Source organism: Haematobia irritans, chromosome 1, assembly GCF_050003625.1.
Source record: "Haematobia irritans isolate KBUSLIRL chromosome 1, ASM5000362v1, whole genome shotgun sequence".
In the NCBI taxonomy this organism is placed as follows: Eukaryota; Metazoa; Arthropoda; class Insecta; order Diptera; family Muscidae; genus Haematobia; species Haematobia irritans.
The window spans coordinates 85,083,324-85,108,762 of record NC_134397.1 but is presented as its reverse complement, the minus strand read 5'-3'; the positions used below and the strand labels follow the sequence as shown (position 1 = coordinate 85,108,762).

General features: G+C 37.6%; 3 long non-coding RNA genes across 3 annotated transcripts; all 3 read left to right on the top strand.

Annotated features, from left to right (window-relative positions):
* Positions 1 to 537: 537 nt before the first annotated feature.
* On the top strand, positions 538 to 1,287 carry LOC142239746 (uncharacterized). The gene is made up of 3 exons (XR_012723106.1): positions 538 to 932; positions 995 to 1,087; positions 1,151 to 1,287. It is a non-coding gene; the product is annotated as an uncharacterized LOC142239746 (long non-coding RNA).
* Positions 1,288 to 9,580: 8,293 nt separating this feature from the next.
* LOC142239742 (uncharacterized) lies at positions 9,581 to 10,928 on the top strand. Its single transcript, XR_012723105.1, has 3 exons — positions 9,581 to 10,351; positions 10,415 to 10,507; positions 10,571 to 10,928. It is a non-coding gene; the product is annotated as an uncharacterized LOC142239742 (long non-coding RNA).
* Positions 10,929 to 21,191: 10,263 nt separating this feature from the next.
* On the top strand, positions 21,192 to 22,188 carry LOC142239739 (uncharacterized). The gene is made up of 3 exons (XR_012723104.1): positions 21,192 to 21,586; positions 21,650 to 21,742; positions 21,806 to 22,188. It is a non-coding gene; the product is annotated as an uncharacterized LOC142239739 (long non-coding RNA).
* Positions 22,189 to 25,439: the final 3,251 nt, after the last annotated feature.

Sequence of the window (25,439 nt, the reverse complement as noted above, 5' to 3'; positions counted from 1 at the left end):
GCGATGTCCCCTAGAACCACGCTTGATTTTTGATTTGTGTTTTTGTTATTGGTTTGATTCGGGTGCACCTGGGGATATGTGAAAATACGAAGGGAAACATCCAGTGCCGTGGGATGTGGCCTTTTGTATTCCCAAAAATATAACCATGTCCATCTGAATCAATGCACTGGTAAGGAGGTTATGTGTGCCATGACGGGGAGGCTTTTGTTCTATATTGTGCCCGATGCGTCCCCGCCATGTATGCTGCTGGTGTATATAAATGTACTCATGCAATTGTATGTACATATCCACCGGCGGAATTTGTGAAATAAAATATCCGTGCCAAGGGATAAGTTATTGCACAGGCTCGGCTGGTGGCTATGTCCATACAAGTCCATGAGTAGTGGTCCATGGATACCTGCAAGAAAAAAAGAAAAGAAATAGATTAATATAAAGGAAATTGAAGAATAAATGTAGCAAGAAGAAAACGTGTTAAGAGACGCGGACTGAATAAATTGTGTCATCCTGTAATTGACAGATCATGTTTTTATCGACAGATGTTGCCATATTTTACTACGCATAGTATGTTATGTGCAGTAGGGTTACGGTGTGGTAAATCGATAACAGAGTAAATGTAGCAATTCATTCATAAATTCGGTTAACAGGGTTTTAGGGCTATAAGAAAAAAGTTCGTGGTGAAATGAGTGAAAGGGCCAGACATAGGCGTGAAGGGAATTGAGAAAATGGTAAGAAAATGTCGGTCTGTTTAGTAGTCAAAAATGTCGGATGAGAAAATGTTTTGTCTGGAAACATTCCAATTTTCATGGCGGCAGTTATAAAAGACAAGAATGACGCCAAAAACCGTATTAGTCTGTGAACATTATTGGTGCTGAGCAGGCTCCATAACAAAATTCGTTTAAAAGTGAAAGTTTTGTGAATTTTGAAACAAAAAGGTATTAGTGTTTTTTAACGATCTTTTTTTGAAAAGTGTTTTGATTAGTTGTATTTCTAATAGTGTCGAGATTTTTATATTCATTGGATCAATTGAACGGGCGAAGATTTGAATTTTAATATTGAGTTTGTGTATGAGAAGTGCCTGTACAAAAAGGTGAGGATAAGTAAAGATCGGTCTGTTGCGTGGAATGGGTTATTAATTATGATTTTATAATAGGCCTTTGGAACATCAATTACAAATTCATCCATAGTTGCGGTCCAGGGCAACAAAAAGCCTCAGGGGACAAGTCAGAATCAGAGAAGCCAAGTCTGATCATATCATAAGGTAGGATTGTATCCTTAAGTATAGTAGCTCGATTCGTAACGATATAGTACGTACTGAACCGTGTTACCATCATCTGTGGCTAAATCTCCAAGTGTCAATTGCATTGATCCATAATCTCGAAGAGAGTAAAGCTCAGCACCGAAAGCTTTACATGGCTTTACATTACTTTGTCCGATTTGTCAACAACAATACTGGCAGTTAAAGCAAGAGCAAACGTACAAAGCTCTAAATAATAGAAACACCAATACAACGACGTTCCATAATTCACTCATACAAATATCCAACAAGTCATCTGGTTCAGTTTCAAATTGTGTTGTCATCAGCTGTCTCTACAATCTAACCTGAGACAAGTGTTGGAAGGTGACCAAATTGCAACCGTTGGATTTTGTACTATTATCAAAATTTAACGACCAAATCAAGAAAATCTCCAAAAGATAAGATATTTGTATTGTATTCTGTATTTGTATCTTTTTATATCTTCTATGTATTATCTATGTCATTGATTTAACCAAATTTACAGACTTAATTTTTTTTTCTTAATTATTGACGGTTTAGATTTATTGAGAATTTATCTTGGTGATAGGATCCCCAAAGTTTGAGAGTTGTCTTTGTTTTATTTTAATCTTTTGATAATATTAACCTTACGCGAATACTTACCTAAGCGAGCTCCTTTAGGTCAGGAAAGCAGGACGAAAAGTGATTTCCAATACAGGTTATAGTTCATTTAGTATGTTACTTTGTGGATTCTAAGTCCAATCGTTCTTACCCGTTTGTTAATTTTGATTGATTTCATTGTTGGTTTTTTAACCGTTCGTTTCATATAGTTTTTCTGATTAATTAAAAAGACGAGTCAGTTATAGTTTTTCTTTGACATTTTTAGTTGTATTTTTATTGATATTTTTTTGTTTGTTTTAATGATAAATAATTATCTTTTTTCTTAATACTTTTTATAACTAAATTGGAACCTAGAGATAAAAAAAAATATAAAAAAAGGATAAAAAAATAGAAGATAGAATTAGTGATATATTAGGGTTAAGTATAATTTTAATAAATATGATTTTTGTTTGAATTATAAAATTTAAATCATGATGTGTTAGTTATATCAGTTGAGGGGGAGTAAAGTGGGGTAAGTGTGTGATGTGGGCTGGGGTCATGTAGAACGGAAATGATGACCAAGGTAGGGCGGGCGGCCGAAGGTCATAGGGCGACCTTCCATACGTAATGGAATGTGCATGTTGTGTTAGTTTTTGTTTGTGTGATGTTAGGACTTTTTTTTATTGTCAGCGGGCCTGGACTGGGATATTGGGATGGGACCACGCCTGAGGTGTCGACGAGGCTAGCCGGTGTCCAAAAATAATATCCCCTAGTCGCACAAGGGCTTCCGTAACAATATGGCGCCCAAACGAAAGTAGGACGATTTAATTCATTTCGTCTAGAAAAATAAATGTGTATGCCATCGAAACACAGTGCAATAGACTAATAATTTGTACAATAGTCCAACATTTCTTTTTAGAATTATAGTTCCTTAGGTTTTAGAATTTCGTAGCCGTTCTGAAAAGTATACAGGATCGTTGTATGTAAATTTTTTAATTTTGGGAACTTAATATTTTAAATGGAAATGACCAATACAAAAAGATAAACGTAGTGACATACAAACTGATGAAGTCGGACAGTATTTGCACACGTATTGTGACTAGTTAATATTAAAGTAGTTTCCGCTTAAAGTTCGTGAGTGACACATTTCAGGCCGGACAGGTAACCGCTCTAGAGTTTAGCTAGAGGTCAGTTGTATCTGAAGGAAATGAAATGTCGTCTGATAGGGTCATGAAGTTGGCGTATCGGCGCACGTAACGGACGAATTTTAGAAATACCTTTTTTGTATAGTTTACGTCTTTCATATTCCATTTGTTAGAGCCGAATTGAAAATTCCCCACACATCACACCACACTTTATAACCCCTCGTTGTGAAAATGGTTTGAAATTTTAAGTGAAGGATTATTCGTTACATGTTGAAGTTTTAATATTTTTTACCAGTTTTGTTGTGGAATTTTTGTACGTTGAAAAAAAGATCGTTGGACGAAATCGTGGTATATTTCTGTTGTGCTGTAGAGGAATGAGTATTCAGACTCGATCACAGGCTAAGAAAAGAAGTAGACCGGAATTATTTGACGTGAATCGTTCTATATTCTTTGAGGAAAAAAGAAGTAAAACTCTTACCGATATGGATCAAGCGACTGGCAGTTCTGATGCGCCTGGTCAGATAATGGATATGTCCCAAACTATTAATGCGACTGCATCAGGCACTAATACTTTAGGGCCCCTTTTTCTGCGCGATGTTACAAGTGGCGGGGAACAACAGCAGGAGTCTGGGCATAGTGAAGGTCCGTTACAGGGCGAAGCATTAGGTTACCATCGCATTTTGGAAAACAGGGTGCAAACAGTGCAATCCGAAATAGGTGATATCCGAAAGGCAATAGGTGAATTGTCCAAAGCTGTAAGGGATTTGACCAATTTAGCGACATGTCAAGCTAGGGGTGAAAACACTGCCAAGAGTTCACGAAGCGACCCTGTAACACCCGGAAACGGTCCAAATAGTGATGGGGGTACTGCTTCAGCTAACAGTAGTGTAGGAGGTAGATATGGTACAGTTGGAAGTAATCAGAATAGTGCTGTAAGTCAGAAAAATTTAGTAACCAGGATAAATAAATTAGGATTAATGTTCGATGGAACTGCAAATGGTATAGGTGTAGAAGAATTTGTATATCGACTGGAATATTTTCAATGTCAATATGGAATTCCTTGGGCAGAAATAATAAGAGATTTCCCATTATTAGTAACAGGCCGCGCGGAGTCATGGTACTGGCTATTTCAAAAAACACATAAGTTTCATGACTGGGACGAATTAAAGTATAGTTTGCTTAGCCAGTATCAATCTTCACGTTCGAATTTTGAAATACTGACCGATTTGGCTCAACGAAAACAGGATGTGAATGAATCGATTGACACGTTTTTTCACGTCATGGGGCAAATTAGGACAAAGTTGGTGCAGCCCATAAGTGAGTTCGACATGATTAAAATAATGAAAAAGAATGTTCGGGAAAGTATTGGCAGGATTGTATATCCCATTCAGGTTTCCTCTGTCGAACAGCTCAGAGTGGAGTGTAATGAGGCAGAGAAAAACTTCCCTAGACGTGAAATTAGGAATTTACCACACATGCGACCAAATAAAAATGTTAACGAATTATATATGGACTTAACTGAAACCGGATCTGAGGAGGACTATGATGCGAGTACAGTTCCCGAAGTTTCGGCCATACAATTCGACGGGAGCGCGAAACAACGAATGTTATGTTGGAATTGCAGAAAATTAGGTCATTCATTCCGCGATTGTGAGGAAACAGTAAGGTCATTATTTTGCTATAAATGTGGTAACCCTGGAACTACTACTCCAAGGTGTCATATTTGCCAGCAGGGAAACCGGAACAAGGGCGTGGACAATCCAGGGGGCCCACGTCCGAAGGAGAACCCCTTTCGCCAGTGAATCAAAATCTTAATATACACTCAGAAAAAAATAGCGTAGCAAGTAATTTAATTAAAGTAAATAATCATGTCATTAATTCTGGAAATAGACACTATATGCCATTAGAAATTAGGAAGGAAAATTATCAAAATGTTAGAAACAGGATTTTTGATTCTCAAGTAGGTGGAAATAATGGAAATAGAAGAAATGTACCTAAAGTAAGAGAAAAATTTGCGGCTAAAAGAAAGGAAATGAAGATTTTGATTGAAGCAGTTAGGAAAGTAAGTAATTATTCTGACCCGAGAGTTTTTGCAAACGTGGATATTAATGGAATTCCGATTAATGGATTATTAGATACAGGTGCATCAGTGAGCATTTTAGGAAAAGGTTGTAGAGAATTGGTGGAGAAACTTGAAACTCATTTTAAACCAATATATTCAAGTGCAAAAACTGCTGGAGGTCAAATACATACTATTTTAGGAAAAATTAGGTTAAAAATTAAATATAAGGATAGTTGTAAGGAAATGGATTTTTATTTATGCCCCGATTTAGAACAGAGTCTTTATTTAGGTATAGATTTTTGGAGATTGTTTGAATTGGCACCTGATATTGTGAAAATAGATGAAGTAATTAATGAGAATATTTTGAAAGAATTTGAACATCATGATGACTATAAACTAAAGCCACATGAATTAACTGATGAACAGAATAGGATATTGAAGGAAACAATCCAGAATTTTGACTCTTTTGAGGAAAAAGGATTAGGTAGGACGAGTTTAGAAAAACATTCAATTAAGTTAGTTGAGGGGGCAATACCAGTAAAGGATCGTTATTATCCCATTTCACCGGCAGTTCAGGCTATTGTGTATGAAGAAGTAGACAATATGCTTAGGCTTGGGGTTATTGAGGAAAGTGAGAGCCCTTGGAGCAATAGAACCACGATTGTTAGGAAACCAGGGAAAAATCGGTTCTGCCTAGATGCCCGAAAATTAAACAATTTAACTATAAAAGATGCCTCCGCTACAAAATATAGACGGTATCTTGAGCAGAATCGATGAGACCTACTTTATTAGCAGTGTCGATTTAAAATATGCCTTTTGGCAAATCGAACTCGATGATAATAGTAAAGCCTGCAACGCGTTTACAGTACCCGGTCGCCCTCTTTACCAGTTTAGGGTTATGCCATTTGGGCTCTGTAACGCGGCGCAGCGCTTATGTAGTTTAATGGACCGTGTAATCCCTCAACACTTAAAGGAAAATGTATTTGTTTATTTGGACGACCTTTTGGTCATTTCAAGCGATTTTAGTGGACATATCCGCCTGCTGAATGAAGTTGCCAACTGTCTAAAAGGGGCAAATTTGACCATTTGTCTAAAAAAATCGCAATTTTGTTTTAGGGAACTGAAATATTTAGGATTTATCATTGGCGACGGAAAATTGAGAACAGATCCGGATAAAGTTAAGGCCATAAAAGATATTAGGATTCCGCGTAACCCTCGAGAAGTCCGTAGTTTCTTAGGTACTGCTGGCTGGTACCGGCGTTTTATCAAAGATTTCGCTTCAATTGCTGCACCGTTGACTGACACACTTAAAAAGACTAAAAGATTTGAAATGAGTGCGGATGCTATTAAATCTTTTGAAAATTTGAAGCGTGCTTTGACTTCAGCACCGGTACTACGCCATGCAGACTTTTCGAGGCGTTTCTACATACAGTGCGACGCGAGTGAGTACGGCATCGGGGCGGTTTTGTTTCAGTTGAACAATCGTGGTGAAGAACACCCAATTGCTTTCTACTCACAGAATCTAAACGGTTGTCAACGCAATTATAGCGTGACAGAAAAGGAGTGCTTGGCGGCTGTGATGGCAGTAAAAAAGTTTCGCTCATATGTTGAAATGATGCCTTTTACTGTCATCACAGATCATGCATCCCTCAAATGGCTTATGGGATTGAAGGATTTGACTGGCCGATTAGCCCGGTGGTCATTACAGCTACAGGCATTTAATTTTGAAATTGAACACCGGAAGGGATCAGATAATGTAGTCGCTGATATGCTATCAAGAGCTCCCACTAAGATTGATATTGATGAAATTGGCCAGGACGATTTATTAGATTTTGAGACATTAGAGTTCGGAAGTGATGATTATTTGGATTTAATACGCCATGTGAATGAAAACAAGGACAATTTACCTGACCTGAAGATAGAAGATGGCATGGTGTTCAAAAGGATTCTTGTGAATCCGGAAGTTGAAGAACTTCAATGGAAATTATGGCTTCCGGCCGGTATTACCCACGAAATTATAGATAAGGCTCATAAATCTTTTACATCAGCTCACGGCGGTATGGCTAAGACGATAGAACGGGTGAAACGATTCTTTTATTGGCCTAGGATGGGGATTCAGATAAGAAACTATGTACGGGATTGTGAAATTTGTAAGGAATCCAAATCGTCGAATCGGAAATTAATGCCCGGAATTGGTCAGGAGGTGGTTACCGATAGGCCGTTTCAGAAATTGTATGTAGACTTCCTGGGTAAATATCCCCGATCAAAGAAGGGTAATGCGTATATATTCATTGTTGTGGACCACTTCACCAAATTTACATTCCTCAAGGCTATGAAAGAGGCTACGGCTACAAATGTAATCAGATTTTTAGTAGAGGAAATTTTTCTTAAATTTGGGGTGCCTGAAGTGATCCACAGCGATAACGGAGTTCAATTTACGGTTAAGTCTTTTCAAGAAATGATTGAGGCTTATCGTATCACCCACATCAAGACTGCAGTGTATTCACCCCAATCAAATGCTTCAGAAAGGGTGAATCAATCTGTGTTAACTGCTATAAGGGCTTATTTGAAAGACGACCATCGAGATTGGGATATGTACCTTACTGAAATTGAATGTGCTTTGAGAACTTCAGTCCATTCGGCCATAGGTGTGACACCCTTCTTCGCGTTGTTTGGATATCACATGTTTTCAAATGGCGCAGATTACAAATTGGCTCGGAAATTAATGTCAATGTCAGATCATGAAATAAAGGGACTGGATAGATCTGATAAGTTGGAAATGATACGCGTGAAAGTAAAGGATAACTTACATAAGGCATATGAACAAAGTTCAGAAAGGTACAATCGAAGAGCTAGAGTAGTGAAATTTATACCAGGACAAGAGGTATACCGGCGGAACATAGTGCAATCGGATTTTTCAAAGAATATCAACGCAAAATTTTGTAGAAAATTCTTGAAAGGTCGAATTGTTAAACCCATCGGACAAAATATGTATGAGGTGGAAACATTACAGGGCAAACCGATTGGCATTTATCATGTAAAGGACATCAAAACATAGTGCAATATAGAATTAGAATCTGTGATTTTTCTCAGTGCAATATTAGGATAAGTTTCTTTGTGTTTGTGCTTGTCCTAATATAGCAATATTTCTAATCTATAGTGCAATGGAACCTAGCTGTGATATCATTGTTAATTATACAGACAAAAAAATTGTTTTATTGATTCAATCACGAAATTGATTGATCCAATAAATTTTTTTATTGACATGTCTTCAATCACGAAAATGATAGTATATATATCACAGTTTTAATTGATCATAAAAGAATCTTGATTAAAAAATTAATTTATTTCATTAGCGAATTTCAATTAATCTTTTTATCGGTTTAATTAAAAATTTAATTGATGTTGATTACAAAACTCAATTAATTTTTTTTAATAAAAAAAAGTGTTTATTTTCAATTACTTTCTTAATGGGCCAAGAGATTTTACTTGGATTAACGATTGCCTGAGTTATATTTTTAATTAAGAATAAAAAAAAAAATATTCATCACTTTTTTTTTACTGGCTTTGTCTACCGAACTTGATTAAAAAAATTAATTAATTCATTAATTGAAAACTTGTTCAACTTCAATTAACTTTCTAATTGAGAATATTTTGGTGACATTTTCTTTGTCTGTGTATATTATACGGACTGATAATATGCCTATATTGTTTTCAGTTTTTTTTTGTCCCTTACCTCATAGTACTTTTGAGACGGCAACTTGAACAATGTGGCCATAAGTGCGCATGCAATTCCTGGAATGGGAAAAGATTTGCCACAAAGTATCAGGACTATGGTGGAATTAATATGGTATACTTCCCTGATAACTATAGTAATGCCCGGCTTTTTCTCAGGGTGTGGGAGTTCCCCACGTTGGGCTACAGTGACTGATATCGTCACGGGAGCAATTCCAGCAGGACCACCGCACACCACCCCTGATTTCTATTCATCATCAGGTCTGGAGTTTTGTTGCGGAGCCCTTGAAAGTATAAATTCACCACTGGGTGCGAAAGGGGAAAATTGGCGTGGGGGTTTCATATGGTAAACATTGGTGCCTACGTGGCAGTCTCAGAACGACGAAGTATCCCCAGCCCATATTTGGGATGGTCACTTGAGGATCCAGGGAAATCTTTTTTTGTTGTTTTGAGCCCCAAGCGTTTGTCAATATTTTTTGATTTTCTTTTCTTTTTTTTTGTGTTTGTAGGTATGTTGAGTTTTTGTTATTTTTATGTGCATGGTTGGAGGAGACATGGCGTCGTTTGGGTTTGTGAAATGGAATCCGTGCCCACGGGATGCCATATTTCACAAACCCATATGAACGCGATGTCCCCTAGAACCACGCTTGATTTTTGATTTGTGTTTTTGTTATTGGTTTGATTCGGGTGCACCTGGGGATATGTGAAAATACGAAGGGAAACATCCAGTGTCGTGGGATGTGGCCTTTTGTATTCCCAAAAATATAACCATGTCCATCTGAATCAATGCACTGGTAAGGAGGTTATGTGTGCCATGACGGGGAGGCTTTTGTTCTATATTGTGCCCGATGCGTCCCCGCCATGTATGCTGCTGGTGTATATAAATGTACTCATGCAATTGTATGTACATATCCACCGGCGGAATTTGTGAAATAAAATATCCGTGCCAAGGGATAAGTTATTGCACAGGCTCGGCTGGTGGCTATGTCCATACAAGTCCATGAGTAGTGGTCCATGGATACCTGCAAGAAAAAAAGAAAAGAAATAGATTAATATAAAGGAAATTGAAGAATAAATGTAGCAAGAAGAAAACGTGTTAAGAGACGCGGACTGAATAAATTGTGTCATTCTGTAATTGACAGATCATGTTTTTATCGACAGATGTTGCCATATTTTACTACGCATAGTATGTTATGTGCAGTAGGGTTACGGTGTGGTAAATCGATAACAGAGTAAATGTAGCAATTCATTCATAAATTCGGTTAACAGGGTTTTAGGGCTATAAGAAAAAAGTTCGTGGTGAAATGAGTGAAAGGGCCAGACATAGGCGTGAAGGGAATTGAGAAAATGGTAAGAAAATGTCGGTCTGTTTAGTAGTCAAAAATGTCGGATGAGAAAATGTTTTGTCTGGAAACATTCCAATTTTCATGGCGGCAGTTATAAAAGACAAGAATGACGCCAAAAACCGTATTAGTCTGTGAACATTATTGGTGCTGAGCAGGCTCCATAACAAAATTCGTTTAAAAGTGAAAGTTTTGTGAATTTTGAAACAAAAAGGTATTAGTGTTTTTTTAACGATCTTTTTTTGAAAAGTGTTTTGATTAGTTGTATTTCTAATAGTGTCGAGATTTTTATATTCATTGGATCAATTGAACGGGCGAAGATTTGAATTTTAATATTGAGTTTGTGTATGAGAAGTGCCTGTACAAAAAGGTGAGGATAAGTAAAGATCGGTCTGTTGCGTGGAATGGGTTATTAATTATGATTTTATAATAGGCCTTTGGAACATCAATTACAAATTCATCCATAGTTGCGGTCCAGGGCAACAAAAAGCCTCAGGGGACAAGTCAGAATCAGAGAAGCCAAGTCTGATCATATCATAAGTATAGTAGCTCGATTCGTAACGATATAGTACGTGCTGAACCGTGTTACCATCATCTGTGGCTAAATCTCCAAGTGTCAATTGCATTGATCCATAATCTCGAAGAGAGTAAAGCTCAGCACCGAAAGCTTTACATGGCTTTACATTACTTTGTCCGATTTGTCAACAACAATACTGGCAGTTAAAGCAAGAGCAAACGTACAAAGCTCTAAATAATAGAAACACCAATACAACGACGTTCCATAATTCACTCATACAAATATCCAACAAGTCATCTGGTTCAGTTTCAAATTGTGTTGTCATCAGCTGTCTCTACAATCTAACCTGAGACAAGTGTTGGAAGGTGACCAAATTGCAGCCGTTGGATTTTGTACTATTATCAAAATTTAACGACCAAATCAAGAAAATCTCCAAAATTTTAGTTTAAGATATTTGTATTGTATTCTGTATTTGTATCTTTTTATATCTTCTATGTATTATCTATGTCATTGATTTAACCAAATTTACAGACTTAATTTTTTTTCTTAATTATTGACGGTTTAGATTTATTGAGAATTTATCTTGGTGATAGGATCCCCAAAGTTTGAGAGTTGTCTTTGTTTTATTTTAATCTTTTGATAATATTAACCTTACGCGAATACTTACCTAAGCGAGCTCCTTTAGGTCAGGAAAGCAGGACGAAAAGTGATTTCCAATACAGGTTATAGTTCATTTAGTATGTTACTTTGTGGATTCTAAGTCCAATCGTTCTTACCCGTTTGTTAATTTTGATTGATTTCATTGTTGGTTTTTTAACCGTTCGTTTCATATAGTTTTTCTGATTAATTAAAAAGACGAGTCAGTTATAGTTTTTCTTTGACATTTTTAGTTGTATTTTTATTGATATTTTTTTTTGTTTGTTTTAATGATAAATAATTATCTTTTTTCTTAATACTTTTTATAACTAAATTGGAACCTAGAGATAAAAAAATATAAAAAAAGGATAAAAAAATAGAAGATAGAATTAGTGATATATTAGGGTTAAGTATAATTTTAATAAATATGATTTTTGTTTGAATTATAAAATTTAAATCATGATGTGTTAGTTATATCAGTTGAGGGGGAGTAAAGTGGGGTAAGTGTGTGATGTGGGCTGGGGTCATGTAGAACGGAAATGATGACCAAGGTAGGGCGGGCGGCCGAAGGTCATAGGGCGACCTTCCATACGTAATGGAATGTGCATGTTGTGTTAGTTTTTGTTTGTGTGATGTTAGGACTTTTTTTTTATTGTCAGCGGGCCTGGACTGGGATATTGGGATGGGACCACGCCTGAGGTGTCGACGAGGCTAGCCGGTGTCCAAAAATAATATCCCCTAGTCGCACAAGGGCTTCCGTAACAATATGGCGCCCAAACGAAAGTAGGACGATTTAATTCATTTCGTCTAGAAAAATAAATGTGTATGCCATCGAAACACAGTGCAATAGACTAATAATTTGTACAATAGTCCAACATTTCTTTTTAGAATTATAGTTCCTTAGGTTTTAGAATTTCGTAGCCGTTCTGAAAAGTATACAGAATCGTTGTATGTAAATTTTTTAATTTTGGGAACTTAATATTTTAAATGGAAATGACCAATACAAAAAGATAAACGTAGTGACATACAAACTGATGAAGTCGGACAGTATTTGCACACGTATTGTGACTAGTTAATATTAAAGTAGTTTCCGCTTAAAGTTCGTGAGTGACACATTTCAGGCCGGACAGGTAACCGCTCTAGAGTTTAGCTAGAGGTCAGTTGTATCTGAAGGAAATGAAATGTCGTCTGATAGGGTCATGAAGTTGGCGTATCGGCGCACGTAACGGACGAATTTTAGAAATACCTTTTTTGTATAGTTTACGTCTTTCATATTCCATTTGTTAGAGCCGAATTGAAAATTCCCCACACATCACACCACACTTTATAACCCCTCGTTGTGAAAATGGTTTGAAATTTTAAGTGAAGGATTATTCGTTACATGTTGAAGTTTTAATATTTTTTACCAGTTTTGTTGTGGAATTTTTGTACGTTGAAAAAAAGATCGTTGGACGAAATCGTGGTATATTTCTGTTGTGCTGTAGAGGCATGAGTATTCAGACTCGATCACAGGCTAAGAAAAGAAGTAGACCGGAATTATTTGACGTGAATCGTTCTATATTCTTTGAGGAAAAAAGAAGTAAAACTCTTACCGATATGGATCAAGCGACTGGCAGTTCTGATGCGCCTGGTCAGATAATGGATATGTCCCAAACTATTAATGCGACTGCATCAGGCACTAATACTTTAGGGCCCCTTTTTCTGCGCGATGTTACAAGTGGCGGGGAACAACAGCAGGAGTCTGGGCATAGTGAAGGTCCGTTACAGGGCGAAGCATTAGGTTACCATCGCATTTTGGAAAACAGGGTGCAAACAGTGCAATCCGAAATAGGTGATATCCGAAAGGCAATAGGTGAATTGTCCAAAGCTGTAAGGGATTTGACCAATTTAGCGACATGTCAAGCTAGGGGTGAAAACACTGCCAAGAGTTCACGAAGCGACCCTGTAACACCCGGAAACGGTCCAAATAGTGATGGGGGTACTGCTTCAGCTAACAGTAGTGTAGGAGGTAGATATGGTACAGTTGGAAGTAATCAGAATAGTGCTGTAAGTCAGAAAAATTTAGTAACCAGGATAAATAAATTAGGATTAATGTTCGATGGAACTGCAAATGGTATAGGTGTAGAAGAATTTGTATATCGACTGGAATATTTTCAATGTCAATATGGAATTCCTTGGGCAGAAATAATAAGAGATTTCCCATTATTAGTAACAGGCCGCGCGGAGTCATGGTACTGGCTATTTCAAAAAACACATAAGTTTCATGACTGGGACGAATTAAAGTATAGTTTGCTTAGCCAGTATCAATCTTCACGTTCGAATTTTGAAATACTGACCGATTTGGCTCAACGAAAACAGGATGTGAATGAATCGATTGACACGTTTTTTCACGTCATGGGGCAAATTAGGACAAAGTTGGTGCAGCCCATAAGTGAGTTCGACATGATTAAAATAATGAAAAAGAATGTTCGGGAAAGTATTGGCAGGATTGTATATCCCATTCAGGTTTCCTCTGTCGAACAGCTCAGAGTGGAGTGTAATGAGGCAGAGAAAAACTTCCCTAGACGTGAAATTAGGAATTTACCACACATGCGACCAAATAAAAATGTTAACGAATTATATATGGACTTAACTGAAACCGGATCTGAGGAGGACTATGATGCGAGTACAGTTCCCGAAGTTTCGGCCATACAATTCGACGGGAGCGCGAAACAACGAATGTTATGTTGGAATTGCAGAAAATTAGGTCATTCATTCCGCGATTGTGAGGAAACAGTAAGGTCATTATTTTGCTATAAATGTGGTAACCCTGGAACTACTACTCCAAGGTGTCATATTTGCCAGCAGGGAAACCGGAACAAGGGCGTGGACAATCCAGGGGGCCCACGTCCGAAGGAGAACCCCTTTCGCCAGTGAATCAAAATCTTAATATACACTCAGAAAAAAATAGCGTAGCAAGTAATTTAATTAAAGTAAATAATCATGTCATTAATTCTGGAAATAGACACTATATGCCATTAGAAATTAGGAAGGAAAATTATCAAAATGTTAGAAACAGGATTTTTGATTCTCAAGTAGGTGGAAATAATGGAAATAGAAGAAATGTACCTAAAGTAAGAGAAAAATTTGCGGCTAAAAGAAAGGAAATGAAGATTTTGATTGAAGCAGTTAGGAAAGTAAGTAATTATTCTGACCCGAGAGTTTTTGCAAACGTGGATATTAATGGAATTCCGATTAATGGATTATTAGATACAGGTGCATCAGTGAGCATTTTAGGAAAAGGTTGTAGAGAATTGGTGGAGAAACTTGAAACTCATTTTAAACCAATATATTCAAGTGCAAAAACTGCTGGAGGTCAAATACATACTATTTTAGGAAAAATTAGGTTAAAAATTAAATATAAGGATAGTTGTAAGGAAATGGATTTTTATTTATGCCCCGATTTAGAACAGAGTCTTTATTTAGGTATAGATTTTTGGAGATTGTTTGAATTGGCACCTGATATTGTGAAATAGATGAAGTAATTAATGAGAATATTTTGAAAGAATTTGAACATCATGATGACTATAAACTAAAGCCACATGAATTAACTGATGAACAGAATAGGATATTGAAGGAAACAATCCAGAATTTTGACTCTTTTGAGGAAAAAGGATTAGGTAGGACGAGTTTAGAAAAACATTCAATTAAGTTAGTTGAGGGGGCAATACCAGTAAAGGATCGTTATTATCCCATTTCACCGGCAGTTCAGGCTATTGTGTATGAAGAAGTAGACAATATGCTTAGGCTTGGGGTTATTGAGGAAAGTGAGAGCCCTTGGAGCAATAGAACCACGATTGTTAGGAAACCAGGGAAAAATCGGTTCTGCCTAGATGCCCGAAAATTAAACAATTTAACTATAAAAGATGCCTATCCGCTACAAAATATAGACGGTATCTTGAGCAGAATCGATGAGACCTACTTTATTAGCAGTGTCGATTTAAAATATGCCTTTTGGCAAATCGAACTCGATGATAATAGTAAAGCCTGCACCGCGTTTACAGTACCCGGTCGCCCTCTTTACCAGTTTAGGGTTATGCCATTTGGGCTCTGTAACGCGGCGCAGCGCTTATGTAGGTTAATGGACCGTGTAATCCCTCAACACTTAAAGGAAAATGTATTTGTTTATTTGGACGACCTTTTGGTCATTTCAAGCGATTTTAGTGGACATATCCGCCTGCTGAATGAAGTTGCCAACTGTCTAAAAGGGGCAAATTTGACCATTTGTCTAAAAAAATCGCAATTTTGTTTTAGGGAACTGAAATATTTAGGATTTATCATTGGCGACGGAAAATTGAGAACAGATCCGGATAAAGTTAAGGCCATAAAAGATATTAGGATTCCGCGTAACCCTCGAGAAGTCCGTAGTTTCTTAGGTACTGCTGGCTGGTACCGGCGTTTTATCAAAGATTTCGCTTCAATTGCTGCACCGTTGACTGACACACTTAAAAAGACTAAAAGATTTGAAATGAGTGCGGATGCTATTAAATCTTTTGAAAATTTGAAGCGTGCTTTGACTTCAGCACCGGTACTACGCCATGCAGACTTTTCGAGGCGTTTCTACATACAGTGCGACGCGAGTGAGTACGGCATCGGGGCGGTTTTGTTTCAGTTGAACAATCGTGGTGAAGAACACCCAATTGCTTTCTACTCACAGAATCTAAACGGTTGTCAACGCAATTATAGCGTGACAGAAAAGGAGTGCTTGGCGGCTGTGATGGCAGTAAAAAAGTTTCGCTCATATGTTGAAATGATGCCTTTTACTGTCATCACAGATCATGCATCCCTCAAATGGCTTATGGGATTGAAGGATTTGACTGGCCGATTAGCCCGGTGGTCATTACAGCTACAGGCATTTAATTTTGAAATTGAACACCGGAAGGGATCAGATAATGTAGTCGCTGATATGCTATCAAGAGCTCCCACTAAGATTGATATTGATGAAATTGGCCAGGACGATTTATTAGATTTTGAGACATTAGAGTTCGGAAGTGATGATTATTTGGATTTAATACGCCATGTGAATGAAAACAAGGACAATTTACCTGACCTGAAGATAGAAGATGGCATGGTGTTCAAAAGGATTCTTGTGAATCCGGAAGTTGAAGAACTTCAATGGAAATTATGGCTTCCGGCCGGTATTACCCACGAAATTATAGATAAGGCTCATAAATCTTTTACATCAGCTCACGGCGGTATGGCTAAGACGATAGAACGGGTGAAACGATTCTTTTATTGGCCTAGGATGGGGATTCAGATAAGAAACTATGTACGGGATTGTGAAATTTGTAAGGAATCCAAATCGTCGAATCGGAAATTAATGCCCGGAATTGGTCAGGAGGTGGTTACCGATAGGCCAGGAGGTGGTTACCGATAGGTTTCAGAAATTGTATGTAGACTTCCTGGGTAAATATCCCCGATCAAAGAAGGGTAATGCGTATATATTCATTGTTGTGGACCACTTCACCAAATTTACATTCCTCAAGGCTATGAAAGAGGCTACGGCTACAAATGTAATCAGATTTTTAGTAGAGGAAATTTTTCTTAAATTTGGGGTGCCTGAAGTGATCCACAGCGATAACGGAGTTCAATTTACGGTTAAGTCTTTTCAAGAAATGATTGAGGCTTATCGTATCACCCACATCAAGACTGCAGTGTATTCACCCCAATCAAATGCTTCAGAAAGGGTGAATCAATCTGTGTTAACTGCTATAAGGGCTTATTTGAAAGACGACCATCGAGATTGGGATATGTACCTTACTGAAATTGAATGTGCTTTGAGAACTTCAGTCCATTCGGCCATAGGTGTGACACCCTTCTTCGCGTTGTTTGGATATCACATGTTTTCAAATGGCGCAGATTACAAATTGGCTCGGAAATTAATGTCAATGTCAGATCATGAAATAAAGGGACTGGATAGATCTGATAAGTTGGAAATGATACGCGTGAAAGTAAAGGATAACTTACATAAGGCATATGAACAAAGTTCAGAAAGGTACAATCGAAGAGCTAGAGTAGTGAAATTTATACCAGGACAAGAGGTATACCGGCGGAACATAGTGCAATCGGATTTTTCAAAGAATATCAACGCAAAATTTTGTAGAAAATTCTTGAAAGGTCGAATTGTTAAACCCATCGGACAAAATATGTATGAGGTGGAAACATTACAGGGCAAACCGATTGGCATTTATCATGTAAAGGACATCAAAACATAGTGCAATATAGAATTAGAATCTGTGATTTTTCTCAGTGCAATATTAGGATAAGTTTCTTTGTGTTTGTGCTTGTCCTAATATAGCAATATTTCTAATCTATAGTGCAATGGAACCTAGCTGTGATATCATTGTTAATTATACAGACAAAAAAATTGTTTTATTGATTCAATCACGAAATTGATTGATCCAATAAATTTTTTTATTGACATGTCTTCAATCACGAAAATGATAGTATATATATCACAGTTTTAATTGATCATAAAAGAATCTTGATTAAAAAATTAATTTATTTCATTAGCGAATTTCAATTAATCTTTTTATCGGTTTAATTAAAAATTTAATTGATGTTGATTACAAAACTCAATTAATTTTTTTTAATAAAAAAAGTGTTTATTTTCAATTACTTTCTTAATGGGCCAAGAGATTTTACTTGGATTAACGATTGCCTGAGTTATATTTTTAATTAAGAATAAAAAAAAAAATATTCATCACTTTTTTTTTACTGGCTTTGTCTACCGAACTTGATTAAAAAAATTAATTAATTCATTAATTGAAAACTTGTTCAACTTCAATTAACTTTCTAATTGAGAATATTTTGGTGACATTTTCTTTGTCTGTGTATATTATACGGACTGATAATATGCCTATATTGTTTTCAGTTTTTTTTTTTGTCCCTTACCTCATAGTACTTTTGAGACGGCAACTTGAACAATGTGGCCATAAGTGCGCATGCAATTCCTGGAATGGGAAAATATTTGCCACAAAGTATCAGGACTATGGTGGAATTAATATGGTATACTTCCCTGATAACTATAGTAATGCCCGGCTTTTTCTCAGGGTGTGGGAGTTCCCCACGTTGGGCTACAGTGACTGATATCGTCACGGGAGCAATTCCAGCAGGACCACCGCACACCACCCCTGATTTCTATTCATCATCAGGTCTGGAGTTTTGTTGCGGAGCCCTTGAAAGTATAAATTCACCACTGGGTGCGAAAGGGGAAAATTGGCGTGGGGGTTTCATATGGTAAACATTGGTGCCTACGTGGCAGTCTCAGAACGACGAAGTATCCCCAGCCCATATTTGGGATGGTCACTTGAGGATCCAGGGAAATCTTTTTTTGTTGTTTTGAGCCCCAAGCGTTTGTCAATATTTTTTGATTTTCTTTTCTTTTTTTTATACCCTCCACCATAGGATGGGGGGTATATTAACTTTGTCATTCCGTTTGTAACACATCGAAATATTGCTCCAAGACCCCATAAAGTATATATATTCTGGGTCGTGGTGAAATTCTGAGTCGATCTGAGCATGTCCGTCCGTCCGTCCGTCCGTCCGTCCGTCCGTCCGTCCGTCCGTCCGTCCGTCCGTCTGTTGAAATCACGCTAACTTCCGAACGAAACAAGCTATCGACTTGAAACTTGGCACAAGTAGTTGTTATTGATGTAGGTCGGATGGTATTGCAAATGGGCCATATCGGTCCACTTTTACGTATAGCCCCCATATAAACGGACCCCCAAATTTGGCTTGCGAGGCCTCTAAGAGAAGCAAATTTCATCCGATCCGGCTGAAATTTGGTACATGGTGTTAGTATATGGTCTCTAACAACCATGCAAAAATTGGTTCACATCGGTCCATAATTATATATAGCCCCCATATAAACCGATCCCCCGATTTGGCTTGCAGAGCCTCTAAGAGAAACAATTTTCATCCGATCCGGCTGAAATTTGGCACATTGTGTTAGTATATGGTCTCTAACAACCATGCCAAAATTGGTCCATATCGGTCCATAATTATATATAGCCCCCATATAAACCGATCCCCCGATTTGGCTTGCGGAGCCTCTAAGAGAAGCAAATTTCATCCGATCCGGCTGAAATTTAGTACATGGTGTTAGTATATGGTCTCTAACAACCATGCAAAAATTTGTTCACATCGGTCCATAATTATATATAGCCCCCATATAAACCGATCCACCGATTTGGCTTGCAGAGCCTCTAAGAGAAACAATTTTCATCCGATCCGGCTGAAATTTGGCATATTGTGTTAGTATATGGTCTCTAACAACCATGCCAAAATTGGTCCATATCGGTCCATGATTATATATAGCCCCCATATAAACCGATCCCCCGATTTGGCTTGCGGAGCCTCTAAGAGAAGCAAGTTTCATCCGATCCGGCTGAAATTTGGTACATGGTGTTAGTATATGGTCTCTAACAATCATGCAAAAATTGGTCCACATCGGTCCATAATTATATATAGCCCCCATATAAACCGATCGCCCGATTTGGCTTGTGGAGCCTCTAAGAGAAGCAAATTTCATCCGATCCGGCTGAAATTTGGTACATGGTGTTAGTATATGGTCTCTAACAACCATGCAAAAATTGGTTCACATCGGTCCATAATTATATATAGCCCCGATACCCCGATTTGGCTTGCGGAGCCTCTAAGAGAAGCAAATTTCATCCGATCCGGCTGAAATTTGGCACATTGTGTTAGTATATGGTCTCTAATAACCATGCACAAATTGGTCCACATCGGTGCATAATTATATATAGCCCCCATATAAACCGACCACCAGATTTGACTTCCGGAGCCCCCTTGGAAGAGTAAAATTCATCCGATTCGGTTGAAATTTGGTACGCGATGTTAGTATATGGTATCCAACAACCATGCAGGAATTGGTTCATATCAGTCCATAATTATATATAACACCCATATAAACCGATCCCCAGATTTGGCTTCCGGTGCCTTTTGGAGAAGCAAAATTCATCCGATCTGGTTGAAATTTGGCACGTGGTGGTAGTATACAATATTTAACAACAGTGCCAAAAGTGGTCCATATCAGTCTATAATCATATATAGCCCCCATATAAACCGATCCCGAGATTTGGCCTCTTGGTACGTTTAGAAGAAGTTTCTACGCAATCCATGGTGGAGGGTACATAAGCTTCGGCCTGGCCGAACTTACGGCCGTATATACTTGTTTGTGTTTGTAGGTATGTTGAGTTTTTGTTATTTTTATGTGCATGGTTGGAGGAGACATGGCGTCGTTTGGGTTTGTGAAATGGAATCCGTGCCCACGGGATGCCATATTTCACAAACCCATATGAACGCGATGTCCCCTAGAACCACGCTTGATTTTTGATTTGTGTTTTTGTTATTGGTTTGATTCGGGTGCACCTGGGGATATGTGAAAATACGAAGGGAAACATCCAGTGTCGTGGGATGTGGCCTTTTGTATTCCCAAAAATATAACCATGTCCATCTGAATCAATGCACTGGTAAGGAGGTTATGTGTGCCATGACGGGGAGGCTTTTGTTCTATATTGTGCCCGATGCGTCCCCGCCATGTATGCTGCTGGTGTATATAAATGTACTCATGCAATTGTATGTACATATCCACCGGCGGAATTTGTGAAATAAAATATCCGTGCCAAGGGATAAGTTATTGCACAGGCTCGGCTGGTGGCTATGTCCCTACAAGTCCATGAGTAGTGGTCCATGGATACCTGCAAGAAAAAAAGAAAAGAAATAGATTAATATAAAGGAAATTGAAGAATAAATGTAGAAAGAAGAAAACGTGTTAAGAGACGCGGACTGAATAAATTGTGTCATTCTGTAATTGACAGATCATGTTTTTATCGACAGATGTTGCCATATTTTACTACGCATAGTATGTTATGTGCAGTAGGGTTACGGTGTGGTAAATCGATAACAGAGTAAATGTAGCAATTCATTCATAAATTCGGTTAACAGGGTTTTAGGGCTATAAGAAAAAAGTTCGTGGTGAAATGAGTGAAAGGGCCAGACATAGGCGTGAAGGGAATTGAGAAAATGGTAAGAAAATGTCGGTCTGTTTAGTAGTCAAAAATGTCGGATGAGAAAATGTTTTGTCTGGAAACATTCCAATTTTCATGGCGGCAGTTATAAAAGACAAGAATGACGCCAAAAACCGTATTAGTCTGTGAACATTATTGGTGCTGAGCAGGCTCCATAACAAAATTCGTTTAAAAGTGAAAGTTTTGTGAATTTTGAAACAAAAAGGTATTAGTGTTTTTTTAACGATCTTTTTTTGAAAAGTGTTTTGATTAGTTGTATTTCTAATAGTGTCGAGATTTTTATATTCATTGGATCAATTGAACGGGCGAAGATTTGAATTTTAATATTGAGTTTGTGTATGAGAAGTGCCTGTACAAAAAGGTGAGGATAAGTAAAGATCGGTCTGTTGCGTGGAATGGGTTATTAATTATGATTTTATAATAGGCCTTTGGAACATCAATTACAAATTCATCCATAGTTGCGGTCCAGGGCAACAAAAAGCCTCAGGGGACAAGTCAGAATCAGAGAAGCCAAGTCTGATCATATCATAAGGTAGGATTGTATCCTTAAGTATAGTAGCTCGATTCGTAACGATATAGTACGTGCTGAACCGTGTTACCATCATCTGTGGCTAAATCTCCAAGTGTCAATTGCATTGATCCATAATCTCGAAGAGAGTAAAGCTCAGCACCGAAAGCTTTACATGGCTTTACATTACTTTGTCCGATTTGTCAACAACAATACTGGCAGTTAAAGCAAGAGCAAACGTACAAAGCTCTAAATAATAGAAACACCAATACAACGACGTTCCATAATTCACTCATACAAATATCCAACAAGTCATCTGGTTCAGTTTCAAATTGTGTTGTCATCAGCTGTCTCTACAATCTAACCTGAGACAAGTGTTGGAAGGTGACCAAATTGCAACCGTTGGATTTTGTACTATTATCAAAATTTAACGACCAAATCAAGAAAATCTCCAAAATTTTAGTTTAAGATATTTGTATTGTATTCTGTATTTGTATCTTTTTATATCTTCTATGTATTATCTATGTCATTGATTTAACCAAATTTACAGACTTAATTTTTTTTCTTAATTATTGACGGTTTAGATTTATTGAGAATTTATCTTGGTGATAGGATCCCCAAAGTTTGAGAGTTGTCTTTGTTTTATTTTAATCTTTTGATAATATTAACCTTACGCGAATACTTACCTAAGCGAGCTCCTTTAGGTCAGGAAAGCAGGACGAAAAGTGATTTCCAATACAGGTTATAGTTCATTTAGTATGTTACTTTGTGGATTCTAAGTCCAATCGTTCTTACCCGTTTGTTAATTTTGATTGATTTCATTGTTGGTTTTTTAACCGTTCGTTTCATATAGTTTTTCTGATTAATTAAAAAGACGAGTCAGTTATAGTTTTTCTTTGACATTTTTAGTTGTATTTTTATTGATATTTTTTTTGTTTGTTTTAATGATAAATAATTATCTTTTTTCTTAATACTTTTTATAACTAAATTGGAACCTAGAGATAAAAAAAAATATAAAAAAAGGATAAAAAAATAGAAGATAGAATTAGTGATATATTAGGGTTAAGTATAATTTTAATAAATATGATTTTTGTTTGAATTATAAAATTTAAATCATGATGTGTTAGTTATATCAGTTGAGGGGGAGTAAAGTGGGGTAAGTGTGTGATGTGGGCTGGGGTCATGTAGAACGGAAATGATGACCAAGGTAGGGCGGGCGGCCGAAGGTCATAGGGCGACCTTCCATACGTAATGGAATGTGCATGTTGTGTTAGTTTTTGTTTGTGTGATGTTAGGACTTTTTTTTATTGTCAGCGGGCCTGGACTGGGATATTGGGATGGGACCACGCCTGAGGTGTCGACGAGGCTAGCCGGTGTCCAAAAATAATATCCCCTAGTCGCACAAGGGCTTCCGTAACAATATGGCGCCCAAACGAAAGTAGGACGATTTAATTCATTTCGTCTAGAAAAATAAATGTGTATGCCATCGAAACACAGTGCAATAGACTAATAATTTGTACAATAGTCCAACATTTCTTTTTAGAATTATAGTTCCTTAGGTTTTAGAATTTCGTAGCCGTTCTGAAAAGTATACAGAATCGTTGTATGTAAATTTTTTAATTTTGGGAACTTAATATTTTAAATGGAAATGACCAATACAAAAAGATAAACGTAGTGACATACAAACTGATGAAGTCGGACAGTATTTGCACACGTATTGTGACTAGTTAATATTAAAGTAGTTTCCGCTTAAAGTTCGTGAGTGACACATTTCAGGCCGGACAGGTAACCGCTCTAGAGTTTAGCTAGAGGTCAGTTGTATCTGAAGGAAATGAAATGTCGTCTGATAGGGTCATGAAGTTGGCGTATCGGCGCACGTAACGGACGAATTTTAGAAATACCTTTTTTGTATAGTTTACGTCTTTCATATTCCATTTGTTAGAGCCGAATTGAAAATTCCCCACACATCACACCACACTTTATAACCCCTCGTTGTGAAAATGGTTTGAAATTTTAAGTGAAGGATTATTCGTTACATGTTGAAGTTTTAATATTTTTTACCAGTTTTGTTGTGGAATTTTTGTACGTTGAAAAAAAGATCGTTGGACGAAATCGTGGTATATTTCTGTTGTGCTGTAGAGGCATGAGTATTCAGACTCGATCACAGGCTAAGAAAAGAAGTAGACCGGAATTATTTGACGTGAATTGTTCTATATTCTTTGAGGAAAAAAGAAGTAAAACTCTTACCGATATGGATCAAGCGACTGGCAGTTCTGATGCGCCTGGTCAGATAATGGATATGTCCCAAACTATTAATGCGACTGCATCAGGCACTAATACTTTAGGGCCCCTTTTTCTGCGCGATGTTACAAGTGGCGGGGAACAACAGCAGGAGTCTGGGCATAGTGAAGGTCCGTTACAGGGCGAAGCATTAGGTTACCATCGCATTTTGGAAAACAGGGTGCAAACAGTGCAATCCGAAATAGGTGATATCCGAAAGGCAATAGGTGAATTGTCCAAAGCTGTAAGGGATTTGACCAATTTAGCGACATGTCAAGCTAGGGGTGAAAACACTGCCAAGAGTTCACGAAGCGACCCTGTAACACCCGGAAACGGTCCAAATAGTGATGGGGGTACTGCTTCAGCTAACAGTAGTGTAGGAGGTAGATATGGTACAGTTGGAAGTAATCAGAATAGTGCTGTAAGTCAGAAAAATTTAGTAACCAGGATAAATAAATTAGGATTAATGTTCGATGGAACTGCAAATGGTATAGGTGTAGAAGAATTTGTATATCGACTGGAATATTTTCAATGTCAATATGGAATTCCTTGGGCAGAAATAATAAGAGATTTCCCATTATTAGTAACAGGCCGCGCGGAGTCATGGTACTGGCTATTTCAAAAAACACATAAGTTTCATGACTGGGACGAATTAAAGTATAGTTTGCTTAGCCAGTATCAATCTTCACGTTCGAATTTTGAAATACTGACCGATTTGGCTCAACGAAAACAGGATGTGAATGAATCGATTGACACGTTTTTTCACGTCATGGGGCAAATTAGGACAAAGTTGGTGCAGCCCATAAGTGAGTTCGACATGATTAAAATAATGAAAAAGAATGTTCGGGAAAGTATTGGCAGGATTGTATATCCCATTCAGGTTTCCTCTGTCGAACAGCTCAGAGTGGAGTGTAATGAGGCAGAGAAAAACTTCCCTAGACGTGAAATTAGGAATTTACCACACATGCGACCAAATAAAAATGTTAACGAATTATATATGGACTTAACTGAAACCGGATCTGAGGAGGACTATGATGCGAGTACAGTTCCCGAAGTTTCGGCCATACAATTCGACGGGAGCGCGAAACAACGAATGTTATGTTGGAATTGCAGAAAATTAGGTCATTCATTCCGCGATTGTGAGGAAACAGTAAGGTCATTATTTTGCTATAAATGTGGTAACCCTGGAACTACTACTCCAAGGTGTCATATTTGCCAGCAGGGAAACCGGAACAAGGGCGTGGACAATCCAGGGGGCCCACGTCCGAAG